This window comes from Lepidochelys kempii, chromosome 9 (assembly GCF_965140285.1).
Source record: "Lepidochelys kempii isolate rLepKem1 chromosome 9, rLepKem1.hap1, whole genome shotgun sequence".
Lineage (NCBI taxonomy): Eukaryota > Metazoa > Chordata > Testudines > Cheloniidae > Lepidochelys > Lepidochelys kempii.
Window position 1 is genome coordinate 91,987,782 of NC_136388.1, and position 20,660 is coordinate 92,008,441.

A 20,660-nucleotide genomic window follows, 5' to 3' on the forward strand; every position below is an offset into this window, starting at 1 on the left:
TGCCTGAGTGTGGCATTCTCAGTGTGGTCCATCCCAGTTTGCCAGTCAAAACTACACTGTACATTACTTATTCAGGATCAGGCTAAAGATTCTGGCTTGCTGGCTGTGGAGCCCTGTTTCTCTGAATGCACTAGAAAGGGTGACCAAATTTCTAAATACCTATCTTCTTATTGGCACTTCTCTTGTGTATGTACTTGCTGTAAAAGCTTTTCAATTACAAGAACAGTCCATATTTTACTATACCAAAATTCCCTACAAGGAGGGGTTCATATGTTTCTAATAACGTGCAATACACAAAGTCCAGCTGCTAACACGAAAGAAATGAATTTGTTCTGCTTATAAAGGTGATCTTTTACTGAAGCAATAGGTAAGCAGGATCAGGGGATCTCTAGGAAGCTGGCATTTTGTCATCAGATGACTCTCTCTAATAATTTCCTCCCCAAACCATCTCATTCCTGGACACTACAATCACATGTGCAAGTATTTTTGTTTCAGTACATCCCTGTTGACATGACATTAAAAACATGGCAGGATGAATTATTAAAATTCATATGGAAATATAGAAAGGAGAAGGGGTGAGTTCTAAAGTTTTGTATAAGCCTAGCAACTGGGGTGGACTAGCTTTCCCTAATTTGGTTAGTCATAGTTTTAACCTGTCCTAGCTAGGCCAAGTAAACTTAAGGGGAGGGTTTACCCTGCCCACCTAGCATGTGTTAAAAACTACAAATTGCCTTGTCTACACTAGAATTATAACAAATGTTAAAAACACACCATTTCTCCTAATGTAGGCAAGCCACAGAGACAACTTTGGGATAGAGAAAGCCTTGAACTTCTTCAAGAAAATTCAGTGTGGACAACTTACTGTTCATGTTTTGTACTGTCATGGATTCATCATGAACGTGGAAGTACCCATGTTGAGGGGAGAGTTGCTGAGGATGTAACTATAATTTTTACAGTGAAAGAATGTTAGTTATTAACTAGTAAGTGTACATTACACGGAGTTTTGCTTATTTGGACACACAATGTGTTCCCACTTTTTAGTTTACCATGGAAATGTGAACTCTATCATTTTCCAAACACATATATATATATATAAGTTATAGACACACAAAATAATTCCTCAATGCAGTTTTTATATTCTCAAAGTCCAACTTTGCACCCACTGAAGTCAACGGCAAAGATCCCATTGACTTCAGGGGCACGTCTCTCCCCACTTTTAGCATCAGTCATTATATCCAGATTACTCACTCTGTAAATCAATCTTTGTCTGATCACGTGTCAAATCAGAGGGACCCATAACAGTATTAAAAAAATCTGTTCTCTCTAAACTATTTTATCAGCCACTAGCGTGTGGTCACTTTTGTTGTTTTAAGTTTGTATTACAAAAACACAGTGTCTATTAACGCACACTAAAAAAAAAAAAAAAAGTGCCTAATCAGAGTTACCTTTCCAGCTCACAATCTGCTTGTGTTGCATAGCTTCAGTCTGGGCTGATGTGACAGACAGATGAAGGTTACATTGTAAAAGCCTACAACAGGAGGGCTGCCTGTACGAAACACCTGGGATGATCGCAGCCTGCCTTCCTACCTCAAGTTGTAACAATTCAGAGCACACCGCCTCTTTTCCTGTTAATTATAGATGCATTCTTAAATTATCACTCCTTCTGTCACTTCCTGTACTCTAATTAATCTTCTGCCCTGAGTAACCCTGCAACACAACATGTAATCCCTACTGAAATTACTTAGAACTACAGGGTTCAGCCGGTAAATGCAAAAATCCAGCACATCCTGGTTGCTGGAAACAAAGATGTAATCTCAGCGCATGCTCACCTACCCCAACCGGAAACTCAGAATGGATTGCCAAGAAGTATCTTCTTTAGTAAAATGAGCTTTACATTTTACCTTTAATAAGCTTTTGTATATAAAGCTTGAAATCTTTACCAAAAATTAAAGAGAAAAAATACTAAGATCCCTGGGGAAGTGACTTGATTTTTTTCACGTTGACATTTGGATGCAGCTAAGTCTCAGGAAGATGGATGTATAGTTATGCTACACTCTTGCTTTCATTCTAGAGTTCTAATATGGGCCACTTGGAAAAGAGTCAATGGCTAGATTCTCTTCTCATTTACACTGGTGTAATATCACGAACATCACCGCTGAGATCAGTGCAATTATGCCGGTGTACAATCAATGCAAGTTAGAAGAATCTCAGCCACTACATATCTACTTCTCCATCATACTCTCTGAGATACTAACAACCCTTATGTTTCTTTCCATGTGTGACCTGACGTTACACTGGAGGAAAGAAAAAAGGGAGTTAACCAATGCTGGCTCTGCTATTATTTCGTCTGAATTACCAGTCTCATGTTAAAGGGCACCGCCACTCCCACACAGTGAAACAACTCTGCTCCATCACAGGTCGAGCTAGTGCATCCTTCTCTAACAGATCAGCTGCTTTCTGCGCTAATTGCATCGGTTGTTAAACCGAATTTTCTGTGGAAAAATTTGCATTTGACAAATATATCTGGAAGAGCAGGACACTGCCACTTACTCCTGTGTTGTTCTGCTAGCAGGAGATTTCTGTACAGATGCTTCTTAATTAGTCATCTGAAGACTTAAGCAATCACATCGTGCATATTGTTTAGCTGTAACGTTCACATTTCATTTAATGACAAGTGTCTGCCTGTAAATCAAACCAATCTCAGAATCAATACTGTTCCATCACTATTACATCATCGGGCCCCGCTTTTAATACCTATAGTACCATTTCTATGTATTTGTATAGTCCATTAATGTCAAAGTCCTATGGTGCCTTTTGCAGTAATTTCTTAGCCTACATTAATTTCTTGTGGCGATAGCCAGGATGGTGAAGTGTAGATACGCTCCACTGAACAAAAAGGGATGAATTTGCTATTTAAGCCAACTGAGATTTTAAACATACTCTTTATTTCCTCTCTTCTAGATGCTAATGCTGGCACAGTGGTACAATGATCATAAGCTAACAAGAACTAGTGATGAAATGCACAAGTCCTTGAATCACGATCTAGGCAGATCCTTCACCATATGACCAGCTGCCTCCTCCATAGTTTTGCACTTGTTTCTGCTTCAGGTTATTTTTCTCTATTAAATCCTGATGATCAGACAGACAGACAGACAGACTCCTGTTGTTTCATCAGGGTTGCATTTTGTCAAGGAGATATGGTTAGGGATTAAGCAGCCTGGAATCAAAGCCTTTGATTGTGTCAAACTGGTAACTTGACTCTCCCCAAATGCTCAGCGCCCATCAGATTTCAGTGCTAGGAAATAGAGAGAATGAGGCATTTTTGGCTCAATGCCCAAAAATATTTACACTTCCCTACAGAAAAGAATAATGGCTCTAACCTTACCTACTTGGTTGCTCTTGAACGTTAATGTTATGTGGCCTAATACTGAGCCAGTCTGTGGTTTTATACTTGCTCGCTATATTGAGAAACTAACGTGGTAATGTAATGTGAAAGCCTTGCTAGGGTTAGCAAGGAGCAAAAGGTTCAGAGGTGCAATTTGAAGGTCTCTCCCCATTTCGACTGCAAGTTTTCTAAAGAGAATCCCAACTCTCTAGACCCCCACTCGAGAAATTAAACCCACAATACAATCTCTTAGGCGGTCTGTATTGCTACTTCTAGCCTGATCAGAAGTGAAGTACAGAAGCCTGAGGAAAATGGGGTGAATGGGAGAATTAAGAAATTTGTGAAACTTCCTCCTCTCCCACACACTCCCTCACCATCTAATATTTATTCTGTGGGTTGGTGCCCTGACAGTCACTTGGGAGTTTCAAAGTAGAAACAACCCCAGAAACTTGAAGTAGGGTGACCAGATGTCCTGATTTTATAGGGAAAGTACCGATTTTTGGGTCTTTTTCTTATATAGGTTCCTTTTATCCCCCACCCCATGCCAATTTTTCATATTTGTTGTCTGGTCATCCTAATTTGAAGTGAAACTATGAATTCTGTCCAGTTTTAACATACAACCATAAAACCAGTCCAGGTTAGAGCAAAAGGCTCATGAGCCTTAGTAGATTCCTTGCTGAACCCGGGCTGAGTGGAGAATTTATAACAAGACAGGAAGCAGTCATATTTTATGTGGTTTCGGGTTTGGTTGTGAACATGTCACTCAACTCTAACTACCTCTTTTCATCCTACCAGTTTCATGCTTCCCCACAGAGCAGAGCTACTGGTCTCCCAGTGTATTAACTAGAATTGAAACAGAGATTGGTTGATTGTCTTTATTTGTAACCTTCCACCTTTAACATCTGGCCCTGGACCAATAGATACTTGCACATGCTCTCTCTCTCTCTCTCCCCCTCTCTCTCTCACACACACAGATAGATACACACACACACACACACACACACACCTCTCCTTGAGCAGTGGTTGTTACTAACAGCTGGTGTAGGCTAGTAGGAAATTCAAGGTACAATTTATTATAGGGCTCCCAAAACATAGTGTCATTAAAAAAAACAAAACTCCACCCTGTGATTGAAATCCTGGCCCCAGCTAAATAAACAGGAGTTTTGAACATGGACTTCAATGGGGAGAGGATTTCATCCTATATTTCATTACTATGGACTAATGGAGCAAAACAAAAAAGTTTGGGACCTGGAGAATTATCCCCACCAAATCATAACAATGTTAGAGGAACTCAGTGGAGAAAGGTGCTGTGATTAAAATCTCTTCACAGACAGATTCCACTCTGTCCTATAGGCTCAGTGTTAATCACACATTCATCACTGTAAATTGACAACATAAATGCTGATTTGTGCAAATGACGTTAGAGAAAATGGTGTTCTAGCTATAGAAATGAATTCAACATCCTTTCAACCTTTCTACACTTCTAGGTTTTATGTAAACCCTCATTTTTAAAGCCTTTGTTCTGCATTTAGAAGGCCACCCAGTGAAAGCTGTGAAGTGTAGCATGTGTTTCCACTGATATTAAAATACTCTTTATTAAATCTCACATATAAGTGCATACAAGAAGCTGTTTGCAACGTACTGTGTTAAAAGATGATTTATCAGATAACGCAGTAAAAGTTTCAATATGCGGAATTAAAAAAAAATCTGACTTTAATCCACTCAAAAAGTGATATTTTTATCTTTTAAAACAAAATCTCTCTACCACTGAGATAATACCAACCTTCAATCACACATCGCCGTGGTACCTGTTTGAACAATTAAGCCGATGATCTTGCAAACACTTAATTTTAAGCACAGGAGTGGTCTCTTCGGATTTAAGCATGGGTTCAAGCATTTGCAGAATCAGAATTTAATTTATATGTCCAGATTGCAAGTCTCTTTGTCTGCATAGTACCAAATATAGCACTAAAAATGCTAAATAACTCCATAGTTAAGACAATTTTTTAGCATCACTGTGGTGCACTTTTATCCTTAGATATTCATGTTAAAAAACACTCCCACACAGTACAGCATAGCCAGAGTAGCTCAGTCTCATCACCATGTTTTTTCCCCTCTCCAAACATGGCAAGGGAAAGCAGACTAAATAACGGACCATTTTAGGGGTAACTGCAGTGTGCTTTGGATATTACAGATCCCAGCTTCGTCTTGAGCAGAGCGGAAGGCTACCAAAGGATTGAGATGGCACGGGCACATATCTGTATTACAGATGGCAGCAGCAGAATTTCATCCAGATTATAGTCAAAACAGACTCCAGTGGAAGAGTTTTTCACATAGGACCAAAGCAGGATGTGACCCTTGGCTCATGGTAAGTTTTGAACGGCAATTTACCCCTTTCCCCACTTACACTTGTCAACTTATTATTCTTAAATCCAACTGCATCTTGTTTTCACACAGATACATCTTAACCAGCGAGCTATTTAACTGCTCTTATGCTCACGTAAGAAAAACATGTGTTAGCTCTTGAGTGCCAAGCATCAAGCTGGAGAGACAGCCATCCAGTTACTGGTTTTGCAGCCAGACTGGAGTTACCAGTCATAATAGCAAAAGTAGTTTAGAATACCCAGAATAAAGCATGTGGCTCTGTTCAGGATTACGCCAGATGGTCCAGTTCCTCTTCTGAAATCCCCATAAAAGGAGCTGGACAGGGAGGAGAAAGGAGGGCTTGAAACTTAAAGCTGACTTTATACTCAGCAACGTAAATCAAATCAAGGAGCATCAGGGGATCGCTCTGAATGTACTGTGCGTGGCTGCCCACTAGTTTCCATTCCTTCCTCGCATGGGGGTGGCTTTGAAAATGACTTTAGCATTACTAACCTCAGTCCATAGCAATAGCAGCCAGTGCAAGTCTCAGTGTGTGAAAAGCATCTCATTATCTGGTGTCTCAAGTGTTTGAAAACTACAGGTTTACCACAAAAGGAAAATGAATTAGCCACGTGAGTGGCTGTGTTAATCAAACAACTGATCTCTGCACCTTCAAAACCAAGATGCAATCCTCTCAGGACTGGACTGCATATGGAGACAATAGTGTGATACCTTGATTTACTGAAGTAGTACTCCTGGAATCCACACATCATGTTAATGGGTCAGGGGGAAAGGAATTATGGAAAGGAAACATTTTTATTCATTAAGATTCTTGGTGGGGATTTTCAAAAGAGCCTATGGGACTTAGGTGCTCAACTATTGAATTTCAATGGGGTTTGGAACCTAATGCCCTTAGACCCCTTAGGAAATCCCAACCCAGGTGAATTTTACAAATGGAATTCTAGTCTCCCCATTGACAGGAGTTAAAAAACTGAGTTAAGCATTCCACTTGTCTTCGCTCCAATAACTAAATACTATTAATTACTCTGTTTAAATTTTGAAAGGTTAATGCTTTGGAGACGGTCTTTCCAAATATATGAACTTCTTCTGTTCATCAGGTTTCTCTTCCCTGACAACTTCCAGCTGCACAGTGATGTAATCTGACCACCACACAACATGGAAAATCCGAACATCTGCAACTTGTAGGTGGGGCATAGGGACAGGGGAAAGATGAGAACGCTTCTACAGTGAGATCACCAATTTGGAAAAAAAGAAAAGAAGGTGTCAGAACTGCATCGAGATGCATGTCAGTACGATGCATAAGTAGTTACACCTACTGTGGATTAGGTGTACAATGTGTTTGAGGTTTTCTGGTTTACTGCCAGAGTTATTTTCCTTTTTAAATACAGCAAAGGATCTATCAAGGATCTTACTGTTATTAATTTGGTGTATTCAGAGTACATAACAGCATTGCCTGGGCTGGGGTAGGGGGAAAAGAAAAATGACACGTGGTTTGGGCTTTCCATAGCCCTTATTTCTACAAGACTTAGGTTTCATTAAATGAGAGGTTTCTTCCAAACCTAAGATAGAATACGGTGAATTACCAGGACAAGGCTGTGGTCCTCACTTCACACAAGAGCTCCTTCAATGGGTCTCAAGATTGAACCCTTGTTTAGAAGCACTGAAAAGACACAGGTACTTCAGAAACTTGTGGACTTCTTTTTGAGTATCCCTAGTAAGTTACCCTTCCCTTTCCTAATACTGTACAGAGATTATGCTGAGAGCTAAGCACATAGACTGCAGAAAGGTGAGAACATTTAAGCTGTACATACTTCATTTAGGATGAAAAAACAAAAACAAAACTGCTGTTGTCTCTTAGTTAAGATATTTCCGTTTACTCACTGGAATTGTTCCGCTCTCCATAAAGCTTTCTAGTCCAAGAATACATTTCGCTCCCAATGGTGGAAAGCCACAAAGGTAAGATACTAAAACATTTTTTTCTACATTAACTTATCTCGGCTGTCAACAGATCTGCCAATTCGTCACAAATGCAGTCATTTCTTCATAAGGGTCTTAACCTGCCGCCAGATATACATGTTGGGAACTGCCCTGTATCTTACGGAGGGGTGGGGGAAGGAGGGAGAAAGGGGGAGGAAATCAAACAAGTCTGTGTAGTAGCTGACTTTCAGAGATTCACAGCCCATGCATGCCACATGTTGGAGGACAGGACTGAACCTGAAGGCATGGAAGAAGTGCAATGCCATATAACAGAGAGCTGAAGCATGTATGAGGGAAATTTCCCCTGTATGGTCATGATTAGGTGGACAGGCAAAAATATTATAAAATCGGAGCGAGATTGTTTAATTCTGATTGCTCAGCTACAAGATCTAAGAAAATTTCAGGCAAAAGTTTGAATTTCTCTGATATTTATTCAAAATGCTTTAATCTAGAAGGTAGGCCAGGCATAGTAAGCCAATTCTGTTTTTTCTGTTTCCAAGTGAATCCAGAATCCAGTAGAGGAATGACAGCTATTTAGCACTCCCCCAACTCAGCTGAAAAGCATGAGATTCCACTTCCAGTTGAACGTTTGACCTGGTTACTTCACCTGGTACTCTCATCATTAGTTCAGACAAGATACTTAGCCTCCCACCTGCAATGTGAGGCACTTACATCTCCTTAGCTTAGGTCCCTGATGAAGTTTCCCTGCTGGGCTAGTGGGCCTCAAAAATTCCAACATTTAAAAAGTCTCCTGAACTCCTGAGTTCCTAACTTGGGACCAAGGTCTGCTCTCAGGGGCACCAGTGTAACCCAGAAGTAAGTATTTAATGGAGTTACTCCAGATTCTCATCAGTATCACTGAGATCAGAATCTGGCCCTTGGTGCATCCAAGCCAACAGCGTCTCATCTGGTTGGCGTGATTGCCTGGGAAGGGAATGTTCAGCAACTCTTTTAAAAACAAAGTGGTTGCAGTTGAAGCATCTCACAGTGGCTGGACATAAACTGTAGCTGACTCCCTCTGGTTCAGGCATGGATTAGCCAGACATGATGTAGCGTGATAGGAAGAGGGAGGAAAACCTCACCCTGGCTAAAACTTGAAATTTCCTCCCTCACCCCACTCTAGGTCAGAGAAACTTATTAGGCTTGAGCCTTGTATTTTTTGGTAGCAAGGGATGTTTAGCACAGCCTATCGGATCGATATTTAATGGGGCTAAGTAAGAGCCATGCACCAAGTTTATTTCCTAAACATTTGGGATGGAGTAGTGTGAAAACCAAAACCGATTCACACATAAAACAAGTATTTCAATATTCCATTCCCTTTTTTAAAAATACATAATTTTGCAGGACCTACCAAAAAACCAACACATTTTGTGCTCCCCTATTACCTGTGCAGAAATACATAACGATCTACTGTTCCCAGAGCACTGTATAAATATCAAAGGTATTCTGGCATGATTAAGCATGAGTGAAAAGGTTGGAAGTGTTCTGCTCGTTTCCATTTTTAAAAGCCATCTTAATTTTGCCTCTATTCAAAACCCATTTTTCTCCTCCCCTGCAGGCCTGATTCTTCACTTTCTTGTACCTTGCGCCATCATTTGGACTTGCGTAAAGCGAGAGTAGGAAGCGGGGGTACAATGATGCTTTTCTGATCTGGGAGCATTTTAGAGCCACTTTGCACAGGTGTAAATTACTCCACGTTAGGATAAAAAAATAAATAAAAAGTACTTTTTTTATTTCCATTCATTTAAAACAAGTGAAGAAAAAAATGAAAAACAAACAAAAGATGTATCAAATCAGTCCTTTGCATTTAAAGCACACAAACATTTGATTTAAAGGGGGCAGGGGAGTAAAAACATCTTGTTGCTGGGTTAAGAAGTTTATAGTTTATTACCAGACAAATGTATCCAGTAGTATTATTGTATTTAACTTGCATTTAAGAATGTATTAGTTCATAGTATTGAACCCATCTGGAAATATTTTGTAGTTGCACATTTAGACAGATGTAAAAAGGAATGCATGGGAAAAATGTGATGACCTCATGGATGGACTCTTCCATTTCAGAAGCTCCCTCTTTTGGCATCTCATTTTGTATTCCTTTATAAGGCATTTCCTTATTTTTGCATAGCTGCAACGATATAACCATTACGCAATAGGAAAGAGACTAAGTTTGAAGTGTCAGTATGAGTAAACCCCCAAAAATAACCTCCTTGCTCATTTACAATAAAATATTCTAATCCGGATAATCAAAACTGAACTACTGGGAAAAGAGAGGAGATTTCAAATAAACGCATTTAGCATTCGCCCAAAGTAGCGCCAACCCCACATAAAGCATTGTCATACAATATAGCTGCACCAAAAGCAAATCACAGAGGGTCACTTTCAAGACTGATCCAAACCCCATTGAAGTCACTCGGAGTCTTTGTGTGGACTTCAGTGGGTATCGCATCAGGCCCCAAGTGTCTGGGCCATTATGTAGTTCGATAAGGAAGTGGTTCGGTGGGGTCTGATCCGGTCAGATGTTAAGAACCTTTCACTTCCATTGAAGCTGAGGGCACTCAGCACTTTGAAGGACCAGGTTTCTGGTTTGTGCATAACAATGTACAGGCATGTTCAAGATTCACACTCTGGTTTTAGAGGTTCTTTTATGAATTTTTGACAAAGTTCATTATTCTAGGCATAGCACTAAAAAAACCAAACAATCTGGATTGCTTATTAATTATGCCAAAGTGGAATAGTAAAAGAGGGCAGCATCTGCTCTAACGCTGCCTGTGAGTGCGATGTTGGAATTGCGTCTCTCTGAAAAAAAGATTTAACTCTTTCCTGAAATCTCTGAGCTCTTTGACTGAGGGGGGGGGGGAAATTAACCCCTCTGCTGCTATACATTTCCTTTACGACAGCATTGTTTACAGCTAAATCTGTGGATACTAATCAATGAACACACAGGGGTTTTTGCTACCTCTTAAAAAAAATTTAAGCTCATCTCCACATGAGAAAGTGACAGCAACCGTAACCAGTATGCAGTACATTCAAAGCCACTGCAGAACACCACTATTACACATCTAAATGCTGAACAGAAATGCACAAGCCATCAGCAGTGTTAACCATAAAAGCAATTTTTCCTGTGACAATGGTGACCACAGGAGTGTCACTTTCTTCCAGTGGTGAATAAAACTCTAGTGGGAGTTTTGCTATAGATGTCAATGGGAGCCCTAAAAGGTGTGACTTGCATCTATCACTTCAGCCTTTAACTAATCCCATAGGTGAAAAAGTAAGTAACTGATCAGAAAGGAATAGGATGAAACTGAAGCAATGCCTTACCTCTGAAGTGCCTGCTTGTATGACTTTACATACTTTCTCCTGCATTGAGTTCCCGTTGCTATTTTTAAAAAATCTTCTTGAAAGATCAAAAAATGAATACCAATTTTAGAAATTCACTAATTAGCATAGCTAAAAGTAAATTCTGTAAGGAAATCTTTGGGTGAAAAGCTTTTTTCAGTTCTGTGCTTTTCCACACATGGGACAGTTAGCTTGCAGCCGAAGCACAAGGCTAAAAAAAAAAAAAAAAAAAAAAAGAAACCACCATTGATTTCCCTCTGATTTACAATTAAAGTGTTTTTAAGTAAGCGATCTAACTGTTGACTTGATAGTCCATAAACATCAACACCATCAGCAGGATTTCCAAAATGCAAAATATTGACAGGATTGGATAAACATATAAACGAGGGAGTTATTAAAATGCAAATTACCTGCCTTGCAGAACTGCTCTGTGCTGCTACACAGGATGCCAGAGTCTGAATCCAGGCCTTAGCCTCCTGCTCACTGTGTCAGTGGGGGGTGAGCAGGAGGGATGGAGTGCAACAGAAGACAATAATTGGGTACAGCACTGACTGGCTGCAGAGAGAGCCCTTGTCTAACCATCTGAGCCAAAGGACACTTGCATTAACATGGGGCCCACGAGGGATAAGGAAGGAGTGGGATTTTTTTGGTTTTGTTTGTTTTTTGTGGGGGAACTAAGTGGGTATAAAACAGGCCTTCAACAAGGTGTATACATAAGCATTAGACTCTCCCTGGATTTCAGGTCTTACCAGAAAGGCTCCTCCTGTGGACACAAGCCACAATTAATAAGCCAGACAACAGCTGCGCACGGCCTGGGGGGGGCCTTGCTCTACAGAAGAATGGCCAGAAATTGAAATTTTTAAAGAATTGCTGACTTCTGAGGTGGAGACTCACAGTAAATGCCAGAGAGCCGTTGAATTAAGACTTACTCAAAATGGAGCTCTGAAGAAGGGGGAGGGAAATCCTCCACATCCTTTGTGGGATCTCAGCATCCTCATTGTCTTCTCTCACCACGCAACAAAGATACCGTCCTTCCAAAGGACAGGACAGGAGTCCAGCAAGAGCTTGTTAATGGTATTTGGGTTAGAGGAATCCTGGTTGTGAGATAGAATGAGGCACATCCCCCCCCCCCAAAAAAACAACAATTTAATGTTTTCCCCTTCTCTTTTGGAATTCCATGTAATAGGCTAACATTTGGGAATAATGTGTTATTCTTTTACCTTTAATACACATTCTTATAATGAAAATATGTTGGCTATCGTGTGTGTGTGTGTGTCTCTGTCTGTGTACACATGTGTGCATACAAGACAGGGAGCAAAATAAATCCCACCCCTGGCTCATGTTGCATAACGTAAGTGTCAGCTAGGAGAAAATGTTTACAGTCAAATTATAATTTCCATTTTAACTCCAAGTCTCCAGGAAATGCTGACAAGCCCATGAGTGCATTTCAGTCCTGTGAATGCTGCTGCTACAATATCTAAAAATTACACCAATTTAGAGGTAACATCCACTTAACAGGCAAATTCTAACAGGGAGGTTTGTCTAATGGTATAATTAGGCAAACAATGCAAAAATTATAAAACTGTCCATTGTGCCATTTTACATCTTAAACTGCATCAATTCCACCTTTTGCTGCCATTCCTCATTATCATTGTTTATTATTTCCGTTATCAGAGTGCCTACGAACCCCAAACATGGACCAGCACCCCTTGTGCTAGGACCCATACAAACACAGAACAAAAAGATGGTCCATGCCCTAAAGAGCTTACAATATCTCAGTGGCTGAGATGGATTAGTACTTGGATGGGAGATCTTTGAGGAACACCAAGGTAGTGCAAGATGTGGACCTGGTGATTTAGAGGGGCACTCTTTCCTCTGAGTCAGTATGCCCGACCATGCTGTTCAAGGGCACTGGGCTGCCAGATACACATCTCATCTGAAAGACAGTTGGAGGTCATGGAATCATAGAATTGTAAGACTGGAAGGGACCTCGAGAGGTCTTCTAGTCCAGTCCTCTGCACTCAAGGCAGGACTAAATGTTATCACTGAAAGCTATGATTATGATCACCTATAGCTATTAGGGATCTCACAGTGTGCAGGAGTGTAATTATCTGTTCTGTTCATTCCCTCTGAAGCACCTGGCATTGGCCACCTGGGCTAGATGGACCTATGGTCTGACCCAGTATGGCCGTTCTTAAATCTGGTGTTCTGACCAAATTCCAATACAGGTAATTAAAAATCCCTTTGACATTTCAACTGCATCCATAGTTTTTCCTCTTTCACTTCCCATCCTAAATTGTTGGGTAACGTTGTTGCATGCTGCTGCTCCATTTCACCTCAAAGGCAGCTGCATTTTGGTGGTAAGTAGTGTGACCCGTACACATCGCTTACCCACCTTGCCAGGAATTGGACATAACTAGTCGTACGGTCTAAAATGCTTTACAGTTTCCATTGAGCAGTCACCTGTATTCAATATCTGTTTTGTAACATGCACAGTCAGTCAATGTGAAATTAGGCAGGCAAAAGGTTGCCAAACCTCACAGACTATCATTGAGCCATACTGATACAAAGCTAAATCCAGTTCTTCATACTGTCTTAAAAAAAAAAAGTGAAATAGATTGAGCTTCACACACAGAGATAACAGCAGAGATATGGAAACAAATTGAAAAATACCAAAGTGCACTTGAATCTGCCAGGCAGGATGGTAGTAATGCTGTATTGAATTTGTACAGAAATTAGATGCCTCGTTAACTGTGGATAGATGCACAACTGCTAGAAATTTAAACTTCCTCTTTTCCCCAGATCACAACAGTCATTACAAATCATGCAGATGAATGAATGCTGAAAAGACACTCGCAGTTCTGCAATTTTGGTATGATGAATCCAATAATAAGGGAGGGAGGAGGGGCAGCGGCAGTAGTAATCTTTATAATCAAAAACACATTTTCTGCAAAGCATCTTGCTATTGTTCATATGTAAAGTACATCACGCTGCTGTTTGGTAACAAACCGTCCTGCACTTTGTAGATAGAGAGTTGTTTTATTATACATTCCCTGATTTGTGACTCAGAAAACAAATAAAAAACCCACGAAATGGATCTTTTGAATGACTACTCAAGAGATACAGCATGGCTGGATAATAGTATATTGCCCTGGTAGTTCAAGATGTAGCACTTGCAGTAGGACATTTCTACCAGCTAGTATTACCCATGGAAGTTACTAACAAGAAGTTAGAGGAACTGAAAGCTACACTACCTGTGTCAAAAGCACAACCAGAGTGTGATCTTGAAACATGCTGAGCATCTATAGTTTGTCAATGGGAGTTGAGGGAGTACAACACAGGCTCCTTTAGCTGGATCAGGGATATAAAATTCTACTGTACCTCCTCCCAGATCTCGCCTTCTTCCTCCCCGAGAGGATTTCACAAAACCGAAGGTTTCTTGGCAAGCCAGGCTTTTCTATTCTCTCACTCAATTTGTCTTTCTGACCAACAATAGTTAGGTGTGGTGCAAATCTTTGCTTTACTGTTTTAAGCAAAAGGTCTTCTTCCTAACACTAAAAAAAGTTACCAATGGATACTAGTAGCCTTGACCACATGCAGGAAAACTCAGCCTGTTGCTTATCAGTTGTTTTGGCCCAATTCCAAGAGTAACACTGCTATAAAAGGCCATCGCAGTGTGAAAAAGGAGCAGTTCTATTAGAATACACTCAGTTAATTGTGGCTGAACTAACATTTTCCTAGGATAACAGTTCAAACTGAATTTATACCATTGTATAAAGTGTAATAGGAAGCAGGACTGCAGACCCGTTTCCAGCTCATGACAGTGGTACAACAACATTCAGAAAAAGATTAAAATCTCTCAAATATAAAACTGGTGACAATCTCTGACTGGTCACAGTAATGTTTACCAAAACAATGTGTAAGATTTCAAATAAAATTCCCCACCACCGTAGCAAGAAAAAATATTTAAAAGTCAAAAATTCCAGGCTCGCTACATTTACTGTAATTGTCCTTTATAAGAAGAGCCCTCTAGTTATGTGAAATGACATTACCTCACAGCCCCAGGCTCCCAATTCTATGAACAGGAAGGAAGCAGACACACATCTCTTTAAGAGCTGTTTCCTCTCTGCTCTATTAATTTCAGAGATTAAGCAAGCCACTCCTTTGTGGCATAATAGAGCAAGATAGAGCCATTGTGTTTGCAGATCCTCCTGCTAACTGTTTTTCTGAATTTGGCAAGTGGGGAGAATGCCATAGCATTTTATTCTCAGATGAAAAGATCTAAAACTTCTGGCAGCTTTAACTCCCCCCTCCTTTTAGTTACAATTACAGCACTTTTGGAAAAAAACCATATCCAACCCTCACTCCCCCAATGAGAATTTCAGTGCCTCATGGATACAGTTCAGGAAAAAGAAAGAGCAGTCATGTCAAAAATGGGGATTTTTTTTTAAAAGGGCCCTTGGATCGACAGAACTTTTTTCAGTCAGGAAACCTTTCTGGACATACACATCTTGCCGTCCCATCTTCAGTCACATTGATAAAGTGGAGACACTAAATTTACTGCTTGCAATTCTGATGGTCATATTCTCACTTTAAAAGAAAAACAGTATATTGCTCTGTCTCCTTCATGGCACAAAATTCCTCCAGCTTGTAACAGACGCCTGATAACCTTTGATAATACGGAAGCCACTGCTTCTCCTTTTCAAAAGCCACAACACATTTATGTTCTAGACAGGATTATAAGCACTACAGTAACCCACCACTCCAGCAGGGGCCAACCGATTCCTGACGTTTTTTGAGGGGGTGACTGGGGGGAAACAGAGGAAGCTTCACACAACACAAACACATGTAGGAATCCCTGTTCTGAGTCTGGGTTTTCAGATTTCCTTTTATACAGTCAAGCAGATGATTGATCCTTATTCTTAACATTCCAGTGTTCTTTCCAAACTGTTAGGCGAACTAGCTTGGAAACACAAGAGTTTTTGGAGTCAACCGACAGAGGAAATACCACTTTGTGGGGGCGCACAAAGCAGCAAAATACTTTAGACCAGTTCACATTTTTCAGCAGCCTATAAACATGGCTGCTACTAAATAGAAATGTCATCAGCAGTGAATGGATTTCTTTACAGAAGGGAGGAGTAAAAGAAATACATGCAAGTGGTTTTCAATTTCTTCTAAAAAATATATTTTAAGCATTAGAATTAAATAGACAGAGATCTTCTGGCTGGGACAGAAATATATGAGCCAGAACACTGTTTTTACAGCACCTTTCTTGGAATACAGACGATAGAATACAAAACCCATCAGGATAAAACACTTTGCCTATTCAGCAGCTTTCTTTTCATGAGCTGTTTCATCTTTTTACAGGTTGCCCCCCCGCCCCCATCCACTCCGCATCCTCCACCTTTCCAGGCCTCCAGTAGAAAACTTGAGAAAAAAGAAATGGGTTCTTTAAACAAAGACCCGATTCTCTGGAGCAGGAGTGCACACATACTAGTAAACATAAGAATGGTATTTTGGGCATGGTGGTGATGAGTTAATCTGCCACTAGCTTTAAAACTCTATTGCACAGGTTTGGCTCAAAGGCTTCCAGTCCTTGTAATAATCTGAAGGAAAGAATTCTAGACTGTGACTCTTCAAGGACAGTGACCCTTTTTCACCAACTATTTTTTTCCCTTTGACTTTCAAGCATGTTCCCTGCCGCTGAAAGATACCAGCTGGACATGTGTGTTTACACAGAGGACTCTGAACGGTACAGCAGGGGCAGCTTCCATGCAAAGGGTCCCATACTGATTCACCAGTGTGCCTTAACTCTGTTCTAATGCATTTAATTTGTGATCTCTGCTGAGGATGCCAGTTGTGAGAGTGAGAAATGTGGTTACCTGTCTACAAGTCAACGGACTTAATTTCACATAGGCCACTGAATAGCTGATGGAGAGCAACAACTTTTGGTTACCATTCATCTGGGTAGGATTTGAATCAGCAACTCTGTATTCCACTACCAGTCTGCTTGTTCTCTAACTAAAATTGGTTGTTTTTTCTTGCAGTCTGTCCTAACTTAGCACACTACCCTTGCCCTCTGCTGCAGTGTCTTGACTAGCCTTGCATCTTTTAAATGTATATGACTCAGAAGGCATGTCTCAGGTGTCTTGATAGTTCCATGAGTGAACAGTACTCATGCACACCTGGCATTCAGCATCACGTCTTAACCCTTGCCTTTGAATTAGCTCTCTCACCCACATCCCCAGAATTTCACTTGATTATAGAGCTCATGATGTTTCTTTTATACCAACACCTGACAGTTGCTCCCCTCACTTTCTCTGGTTTGGGAAGACATCCACAGAACCTACTGCAAGTGGCGACTTGAGTGTATTTTGTTGGCAGGAACACCACCAATCTAACTTCTGGGAATATGAAACAGATTACTAAATATAAGTGGAACTATGAAGAAAGACATTTGAGCTTATTCCGTATTGTGTGTCTGCTGTGGGGTACCAAAAGTAACAATTGTGTGCACCTGAAAATATAAACCTTTGAAGCTGGGCAAGCCAGTTGGCCAATATTGGTGCAGTGAGGTCTGAATCTGAGATAAGAGCTCAGTCCTACGAACCTTGTTATATTTGCTGTGAGGCAGCATGTTTGGCTTCTGAAAAGACCTCCAATGTATCACCCCCCACGGGAGCAGTTTGGGAGTGGCGCTAAAGGAGATGTGTTCAGACCTCCTTGGTCAGATCTCATGTTTATCTTTACATGAGGCTTTATGCGGGGGATGGAAACAATAAAGAAAGCCACCTGTACAGTCGTGGGAAAAAGACTATCCAGTGAACAGGCAGGATTTATTATTTTTAATATAAAAAAAGATGTCCATATCTACTCTGCTCATAAACTCAGAGCAAACTGGCTTCAAAGTCAATGAAGAAAAAGACATAACGGTTTAAAAAAAAAGGAGTTTAATTTTGGGGCTCACAAATTCTGAATAAGTGGCAATATTAAAATGATCAGTCAAAACAACCCACCCCCAGCACACAAATCTTTGTTCCTTTCCTCTATTAGGGCACATTTTTGCTCTCAGATCCACCTTTCAGAACACTGGCAAAGGGGACCAGTGTGCCCTCAATGTCTGACACAGATGGCCAATGTCAGCTTAACACAAACACAATATTGTGGGTGATTTTCACCGCAGTGAAAAAAGCCTGGATGAGGCTCCATTCATCACTTAAGTACAGCCTCACAATATGGGCTTAAGCAGAGTGGAGCAGACCCTGTGCACTGGGAGAAGTTTCACACTCCTGAATTTGGGAGCTTTTATGCAGCATGAAAGCCCAAAAATATGTGCTTAAAGCCTTGTCTCTATGAGAAAGTTGACCCAGTTTAATGAAAGGTGTAAGTTTAAGCTTTTTTCATTAAACAGGTGCAGACCCCGTGTAGATGCTCTTATTTGGGTTTAAGAGTCCCTTATTATGGTTTAGCTTAAACTGATTCCTAACTGATTCCAAATAAACATGTCCACACAGCCTTCTGCACTGGTTTAACTAAACTGTTTAAAAAAAAAATAAATCACACATTTAGTTAAACCAGTATAACTTTCTCATTTAGACAACTCCTTTGATCGGACTTAAAATGGTGTTTGGGATAAGGATTCTTTCCTTACTTGGGGTTAAATGCAGGATCAGATACCTTGAGAGTGTATTTCAGATGCTTCATACAGGTTAAAAACAATTCCAGTAAATATGAAATTTCAGAACATTTGTACATATCCTTATAAGCTGTACAGTCCTTTTAAACAAAAATTGCAAAATAAATGCAGACAAATTGGGTAGATCACAGCATGTTCAGGGTTCAGTAATTCATAATAAATTGCCAATCCTGTCATGCATAAAGAAATCTTTTGCAGTGTTTTGCCATACACAGAAATGTAGATAAATAATTACAGCAAAGGGCAAATAAATATTTCAGCTTTAAAAACAGCTTATTAAATTGAAGGGAGAGCGGGAAGAAACACAGTGAAAGCATTCGCTATAAATGAAGCTTCTTAACCTAATTGTCAAGAGTTGAAAACGTGTAGGCTGAAAGCTGTACAGCCTTTTCTGAGAAAATAAAGGTTTGAAATGTTCCTCCTTTAGCGTGACTGAATTCCTTTAGAATGTGACCTCAACATGCCTTTCCTCTATCTTTATCTGCCGACACAGCAGAGCTGTTGACCTTTCACCAATGACCTGCGCAATCAATAAACAACCTACAAACTGTCTCAACAGAAATGGTCCAAGCAATGGTTTGTCTTACATCTCCGTGGCACCAATCACTATTACTGAACCTTTTCCTTGGATCCATGATTGTATCTCAGTGTGAATCAGCTGACAGTACTGGAGTCAGACATTGTTTTCTTGTGCGCCCCAGACAAGTTTAAGCTGGTTGGGCATCTGATTTTGCTGTTAGATACAGTCAAAAAAACGGCTTTGCATGTTATAAACACTATATACAAATTCTTCCTATCGTACTGATTATTTAAAGTTATTTCCTAAAAAGAGAATCCAGGTTCATGTAAATAAACCCTGAATAAACTGGTCAAGTCAATGTTAAATAAATAAATAAATCCAAGATCTATCAAACTAGGCAAGATTTACCAAAATATGGTTTGAGCATCACCTGACTACACTAAATTATAAATAAAAAGTAACACTTTCAGTCACTCACAACTGCCAGCAATGAAAATGAAGGTGACAATAGGACGCAAAAGAAAATAAAGCTGGAACCATTCAGCTGACACAAATATTACCCTGTAAATACCACCCCATATTATAATAGTTGAAAAACAATTAATGTAAAGTTTGTGTGTTGCATAACGTAAGACAAAAATTACTTGGATTGTCAAGGCTATTTTTTTAAAAAAGAGGGGGCTATTTGGACTCAAATTTGACCTATATTTTTAAAAAAATGGTTTTACAACACTCAAGACTAATATAAAAGGTTTTCATGTATTTTAAAAAGCCACAGAAAGAGAGACACGTTCTTTGTCATGCTTACAGCACAAATATTGCAGCACTGAACTAGTGTATAAGAAACTAAACCAGTGAAAATTATTAGAGACCAACTATAAAAAGAAGTGAAAAACATTAGTCCATGTTCATTGCCAAACTGAGTAAATACAAAAGAGAAACCACCAGCATAAGCAGTGAAAAGTAACAGATTATCAAACACGAAAGAATGTTATTCATCTAAGGTGCCTATTTGCATGACAAATAACATAAGATGCAACAGAGGTGAGGATGATTTTTTTTAAATACATTTTTAAACGGATAGCGTCACTTAAAATGTTAAGGGATTTTCAATGCAAAGTGTTCCTTCCCTCTAGCCCCACAAAAAAACACCCCCCAAAACACCCTGCTGAAATCTGTTCCAAATACCACTTCTGATATGCTACTTATAATTCATGGACCTAGGATACCAATTTATCATTTAATATCTTCCCCCCTTCTCCAATAATTTATAGCACTGTGCTGAGTTTTTCCAATTGTGTGCAGAGTAGCTCTAGAAAGAGCTCTAGAAAGTTCTAAAACAAACTCAAACATGGGTACAT

The 20,660-nt window shown here is 39.9% G+C and overlaps 1 protein-coding gene across 5 annotated transcripts in view; it reads right to left on the bottom strand.

Moving 5' to 3' along the window:
- Positions 1 to 20,660, bottom strand: part of MAMLD1 (mastermind like domain containing 1) — a 349,448-nt gene that overhangs the window by 49,453 nt on the left and 279,335 nt on the right. The window contains exon 2 of one of the 5 annotated variants that reach the window (XM_073358363.1): positions 863 to 941. The exons of the other annotated variants lie outside the window; for them this stretch is intronic. The gene's annotated coding sequence lies outside the window, so the exon portion shown is untranslated. The remainder of the gene's footprint in view (positions 1 to 862; positions 942 to 20,660) is intronic. 5 annotated transcript variants of the gene reach the window in all.